Genomic DNA, 7,295 nt, shown 5'->3' with positions numbered 1-7,295 from the left:
CCTGCTGACTCTTTTAGAAAACTAGTATTGGGATCAACACCACTTAGAAAATCCAAATCTCCTCTTGACTACTTGTAGTCCCATATGTGTGGTTTCAAATCTTCAACATTTAGTTGAATCGATTAGAACCAACATATTGAAACTCGAGTTGAGTTTCTATAAGGATTAGAGAAGCCTTAGGTAAACCATTCAACGTGTTTTAAGAGGCATGCTACTGGGATCATTCTGCTAAACTTCGGCTCTTGCCCAGGTGAAAATCAGTCGGCATGTGGCTTGTTGGACGACTCTGATCGGACCGACAAATATTGTTCGCATGGTTGCACGCAAAACTAACTCAAATTGGCTCGATTGTTGATGAATTTGTCCAGACGACCCCAAATGACGAAACGAACCCCACGAGCACGTTCAGAACATTGACTTTACCTTGGGAGGACACCCATATTGCTATGATCTTGCGTAAGAGCTAGTAATGTGCAAATCGAAGCTTTTAAATAGTAAATAATAATAAATAAAGCTTTCTACCGTGAGAGCTTAGGTTTTGTCGTTTTGTTCACCATAATCTCTACTTCTATTTGTCTTCGATAAATATGTTTCTCCTAGGTGAGTCGTGTTGGCTCGACTGATTGGTATTCTTGCTTGGTTGCTCTATATTCTTGCTTGGCTGCTCGGTATTCTTGCTTGGTTCCTCCGATTGTTACATGCCGTGGAGGTTGACAAAGAACTTCCATTTGGAATTGTGAGTTTCCTGGTAGAGATTAGTGGCCTTTCTGTAACAAGCATTGCAGTTTTTCTTTACTTGTTATCACAATGTGAGGCCAGATTTAAGAATCTACGTTTTGAAGATGCGGTGATGAGGAACATCAGAAGACACAAACATGCTCAACGCCATTGGGATAAGAATGAAGGTGAAATAGAAGTCTAAACATAAACAATTCTAGAATAGTTATCTTGTTTGGAGAATGATAGTGTCGATGATCCTGTATCAGCTCAGCAATTGGCATTGATTCTTTTTAAAGATTGAAATGACCGCCGTGGAAAGAAGGATAAGTTCATTAGAACATGAATAAATCATAGTTTCACTTCATCTGGAACCATAGATTGCTGCCACTGTCATTTAATTTTTATTTTTACATGCAAATTTGTCAGTTGATATGCTTTTATTGGGTAATGCTGATGAATGGCAAAACAACATTCTATATTAAGTTTTTCACGCCAAGAAGGCAGCTATATTTTGACAAAAGAATGACTATGAGATGCTTGTGTTATGTTTTTCTCACATACTATATTTCTAGATGAGAAATATCATTTCATCCTATTCAGTGGTTGAGTTAGGATTTCAAATGAGAAGGTCAAAAGAGTTTATTCTATACATTGCACACAATTCTTATGTATTCATGTCTCACGCTTGAGCTTTTATGCACATAGCACTTAAATCTTTAACATCACATAGAAAAATAGCACAATCACCATTTTCTTTAATTTTAAATACAGCTTTTCCATTTAAAGGCAAGGTGGTATTTATATGTAAAATTTGAATTTTAGGTGTTAGACATGTAAATTCATAGAAATTGAGTGAGGTGTATGTAAATCTTTCTAAAGATAATCAGCTTGCACATTCCTACTAAACTTGATATTGATGGGTTTATTTTTCATTTCACTACTTTAATATTGGGGCATTTACATATCTACAACTAAACATTCATATTTACTTGTTTCCTGTTTAAATTCATGAAATCACAGCAAAGATGCAAGCATCACTATCTTTTCAAAAGTGAAATGCAACTTTTCAGCACAGGTTTGTGACAGAAAGGCGCGTAATTTTTGTCCGAACACCTGACGTAGCTCTACGTGCGGTGCAGGTTATTCCTGAGTTATTTTTAGGTTATTTCTGGGTTATTTTCAATAATTCCGAAATAACCCCGAAATAACCCAGAAATAACCCGCTATCTTTATTTTTTGGTGTTAGGTACATGGATATGTAAGAATTGTGTGGCACGTATATAGATCTTACAATAATTTTTCATATGGAGTGGAATGGTGTTTTATGTTTGCTACAAGTTTGATGTTGGTTATAGAAGTGATTGTCATTTGTAATGTGCAAGAAAGATAGAGGGAAAAGAGAGGAACTTACATAGTATTGTTGTTTAATAAACCATATCTGCAGAAGCGTTTACATACATACCACCCAATTCATATACATTTAAATTTCTAACACTTAAAGTTGATTTTTATACTTCTACCACCCAAATCTTTTATATCACATAAAAATAATAAAAATAATAATACCATTATATTAATTTAAAAATAAATAAATAAATAAAATACAACTCTTCATAAATAGGTAAGATGACATATATGTAAGAAACTGAAGTTTAGGTGTGAGATATATGAACACATAAGGATTGAGTGGGTTGTAGACAAATCCTTTTATTATTGTTTCATATAAGGTTGCTTATGAAGTTTGTTTCTCTCCTCCTGGATGGCACACTTCATGGCGACCCTTACTTGAGAATTCTTTTCGATTTAAGCGTGTAACCAAGGAAGTTTTCCTAACTAATTATAAGCAACCTTGCACAATAATTTTTATAGACATATATTTTAAAGTTGATGCATAAATTGATTGTTACGAAGTTATATATTATGATTATTTTGTCATCCAAGGAGTCCTCAGTAGTCTTAAGGTTAAAAGAAAAAAATTTTAAGTCCTATGACCTATAAAGGCAGAGCTCACATAAATGGAACTTATACTCGCCAAATAAATGGTGAAGATGTCATCGAAAGGAAGAGAAAAAAGATGTTCAACTACAAAGCTGAAAATACTTTCAACAAAAGACTTAATCCTCGTCTTGGTCGGGAAAGTCTCTAAAACCCTAATTGCACTAGACAATCATATAAGTATAAATCTATGTTGTGCAAGTTAGGTTGAAGAAACTTAGGGGATTCTCCTCAAGACATGCAAATATGTTGCAGTTATTTACCACAATCCTAAGTGTAGAGCTCATATTAAATATGACTTGGATAATAGTCATGCATGCAACCCATTTTAAAACCGGCTTGAAGGTCATGCAGAAAAGTAAAATGCAGGTTTTAAATAATTGAATATTTTAACCCTAAGTTTTGAATTTATCTTGTTCTCTTATTAGAATTTCAGTAAAAAGTTTATAATTTTGGGGTCCTTAAAAGCCTAAATTATAATGTTGGATTCTCAGACAAACCACAAGGTAAAAAATGGCAAAACTAGCAAGCACGTGCATGAAGCATGAAAGTAAGCAAGCCAAAAAAATAAAAAATAACCGACCCAGTGTTGCTAGGTCGGCAATATATTCCAGAAAGCAAAAAAGAAAGTCGGGCATCATATATACAAACCTAGTCCTAAATGTTATACATCAAAGAGAATGTGGAATTAAGATACGAGATACGAGCATCTGCTCATGTTCCCCGTCATGTGGTTCCACGACTCAAGCGCCTCGAAACTCATGTTCGTATCTTATTACCGCTACAGAACTCTCCTAAGGGCTCTAAAAAGTACATCGTAAAGTCAAAAAATGACTCGACCTGCATGAAAATCATGTAAGAAAAAAGCTATCTACATGTAGCGTGGTAGACCATGCTAGGTGTGAGGAGAGCTTAACAGCACCTGCAAGCAAATGGTTGGCTTTAAATCATTAGAGATCCCCCTTGTTGATATGACTCCCTGCAAAAAAAATTGCTCCTAACATACAAGTGCACAAGTCTCACACCCAGTAAACTCACAAAGCAGCACAAAAGTAATGTCTGACTAGAGCAACTAAACCAAAAGAGAATTATAGTCAAACCATCAAAAAGACTACCTAGTATCCTAATCCTAGTCTAGCACATCATCTACCGCAGTGTCCTATCACAACATATAAGTGTGTGCACAATGTAGGAGTAAAGTCACGGCGTATGACTTTGAACGGGTTGCCAAACCGACCACGTTCTAAAGATCAAAGGGATCAAAAGTACTTCACTAAAGGAGTAACACTTTAAATAAGTGGTCTCACATACGACCTAACTTATATAGTTTTAAAAATAGGGCTGATAATACTTAATAAAAAAAAATATCAATTTATATACTTTTAATAGAGGATCATTAAAATTGGGTGCATAACATGTTAGTGATGTACTTTAGAGCCCTTGGAGCCTTAGTACAGTCATACACAAGTTGGTTGTAATACAAAAACTCGCATTGCTCATTGAGCTATCCTCGCGAGCAATGCTGGTGTAGGTATTATGGTCAACAAATGGGTCGCTCATCCTAGTGAGTAGGATATGTCATCAAGACAAATGTGCAAGCATACTATCATGTGAAAGGCCCAACACATTGTGATCTACCGAAACACGAACAATCACAATGGCCGCCAAAGAGGCGAATCACACATAATGCATAAGAATGCAAGGATGTCACATGCAAATGACACACATAAAGTGAATATAACAGATGCATGCTATCTATTAAGAGGAATTACACCATCTCTAGGAAAAGTCAGATTTCATGCAACGAGCAGACAAATGATACAAGTGGGTTTACATCGATCATAGGATACTTATAAAGGAATTACTTTATACCCAAGAGACACCCAAATGAGCACATGCAATCATGTAATCACTGTGACATGCACCCAAGATAAATAAGTAAGGATACAAAAGATGCTAAGTGCCAAACATAATGGGCAGTGTGATTCGTACAAGTGAGAATCACATGCCCGGGAGGATACACATTGTGGCGTGCATAACTTTAGTGGCTAAAGAGCATGACATGCACTATGAACAATATGAGATACCTGTGACATTCCTAGATGGTTACAAAGGGAATGAGTAGCTCAGCTCTCATGGAAGAGAAATGTGAAAAGGATTTTCATGTATGAGGATCATCCCCTCACGAAGTATGCAAGTTTTAATTCATGTGTATATGGGGATGTGTGTGGGAAAAATACTTGCAAGTGCGGGTGCTCAGAGAGACACCACATGTAAGGGTGCTCAAAGAGACACAAGGGCATGCAACAAGAAAACACCACAATCAACATGATATAAAAATGCCCAATTGCATACAAGAAATTACATGAAGTAAAGTTATGCAAAACAAAGCATACAAGCATGCAATGGTCAAGTGAAGTTTGCCAAAGATGGCCAACCGGACCGCGGTGATCGTTCGATCTGGCTGTGTCGAACGGCCGAGCTGAAGTCATTGGGTGATTAGATCGGAGTTGTCGATCAAACCCAAAGTGATTGTTCGATGGTATCAAGGTGGCCGATCAAACCGGAGTGAGCAGTAGATCGAACCGAGACGTACAATCGAACCCGTGAATGGGTGATTGGACCGGGACAGTCGATCGAACCCAAAGAATAAGGTGATAGGTCTGGGGCGGCCAATCGAACCCAAAGGAAAGGGTGATCGAGCTACGGTAGCTGATCAAACCCAAAGATAGGGGGATCTAGCCTAGACGGCGATTGAGCCAAAAGCGATTGGTCGATGGAGCCGAGATGGCAATCGAACCAAAAGTGATCACAAAATCAAGATGCAATATGCAATACACTATGAATGAGCATGCAAGCAATGTAATTCAAATGCATTTGATGTCACGTTGATCTCATCCTACCAACCTTGCATGGGATATAGCGTTGAATTTGATGAAGAGTTGTACCAACATCATATTGCGCGAGGTAACATGATGCCCACATCCGTTTGCCCGACATAAAGGGGAGGATTTCACGTGAGGAGAACTCTTTACGACTCAGAGGATGAAGACCAAAGTGAGGTCTTCTCCCACTCAGTCGAACGACTTAAAATCTATATCCAAATGAAACTGCCTTAACAAATAGTTTGATTAGTGCAACCTTGACTTTCGTAGGATTTTCGAGCTAAGGATTCAAGGGGAAATTGCTCGGATTCATATGGGAAAGTCCATGAAAGGCTCCCTAACATGTCGACTTCTTCTAAGCACACAAACTTTAAGCCTTAATCCTCTAACAACAAGAGCTAGGGCCTCTGGGAATAAAATTGTGAGAGTTTTAAGGAGATCCCACCATTGTGATGGTTGTGCTTTGCCTGTCCAAGCAATCAAAGTCTAAGCCACACACTACCGTACCTCATAAAACATGTGTGGGACGATGAAAGAAGCAAGTGAGGGTAGGAGGTATACAAGCAACTCTGATAAATAATCATAGCATTGTAAGAATACCAACAATATGTACCTTTGCGGGAAGAGTTGAACGCTGATGAGGGCTTCGGTTCTAAGCATCCCCAAATTTATCTCACAAGTAATCATGGAAAAGTGTATGAGAATGCGTTGCAATAAACTCATCCAGATTTGACCTCGCTACATCTACTTCCTAGGTTTTGGGTAGGAGCAATGCGAAAGAAGAATAGAGATTGGAGTTTCGGATCTCTGTACGTCGTGATCCCACTGTCTCCTTGCATGTAGTCCGAGCTAAGACGAGATAGGAGGTCCGCCGCTGGTGTCAGGGTCTCCCCATGAGAAGGAGAGAGAGACCGGCGGGGTTCCCCCACCTAGGGTTTCGTCCATGACAAAAAATCGTGAGAGGGAAGAGCCTTCGCATGATAATAGGTAGCATAGGGCATGTTCCGGTGGCGGGAAGCGTTCCAGGGAGGGAGAGGAGGCCGGCAAGGAGCCGGAGGCGGCCAGGGGGCAGGGCATAAGGAGTTGTTGCTAGAACAAGAGGAGGGAGGCCGCGTGGGCTTTGTCCATGAGAGAGAATCAGTGAACGGCGGACTCACCGGCGTGATGACGATGGCAGACTCACCGGTGTGATGACGACGGCGGCCTCGGTGGTGAGAGCCAGCGAGCAGGCCGGCGGGGCGACCGAGAGAGGGGGTACCCGAGTTCGGCTATTTCACGAAGAAGAAAAAGGAAGAAAAATAATTTACATTATTTTTTTAATATTAAAACCGTCTTTCGTCTAATTTTAATTCATATGCATCAACATGTGATTCATACCCGTCTTTAATGTTAATAATATGAGTGTCATTTCTAAATGAAATTGACATTTCAGAAGCGCCCTTGCATACTATTTTATCATCGGAGATCATCTAGATAAAGTCATTGACGATCGAGTCAATTTAAGTGTGACTCGTGCTAGATGTGATGAATGTATGTTGTTTCGATCGAAGCTGTCTGACAGACAAAACACTGATCAACATTCACTTAAGTGAGAGCCAAAGTATATTAGGATGATCTCGATAGTGTGCCTCTCAACAAGTGTTAAAGGGTTTAAAAATGGATGACTTAAGCTCTAGGAAGCTAGGTATGCATAAA

At 38.9% G+C, this 7,295-nt stretch overlaps 1 long non-coding RNA gene across 2 annotated transcripts; it reads right to left on the bottom strand.

Moving 5' to 3' along the window:
- Positions 1-3,281: 3,281 nt before the first annotated feature.
- On the bottom strand, positions 3,282-6,898 carry LOC110020655. 2 transcript variants are annotated; one of them, XR_002293547.1, is made up of 2 exons: positions 6,214-6,898; positions 3,282-3,694 (listed from the first exon to the last, which is right to left on the bottom strand). It is a non-coding gene; the product is annotated as an uncharacterized LOC110020655 (long non-coding RNA). The 2 variants fall into 2 exon arrangements; XR_002293548.1 differs by having other exon boundaries at positions 3,282-3,637.
- Positions 6,899-7,295: the final 397 nt, after the last annotated feature.

This window comes from Phalaenopsis equestris, unplaced genomic scaffold, assembly GCF_001263595.1.
Source record: "Phalaenopsis equestris unplaced genomic scaffold, ASM126359v1 Scaffold000107, whole genome shotgun sequence".
Lineage (NCBI taxonomy): Eukaryota > Viridiplantae > Streptophyta > Magnoliopsida > Asparagales > Orchidaceae > Phalaenopsis > Phalaenopsis equestris.
This window is presented reverse-complemented; position numbering and strand designations above follow the sequence as displayed.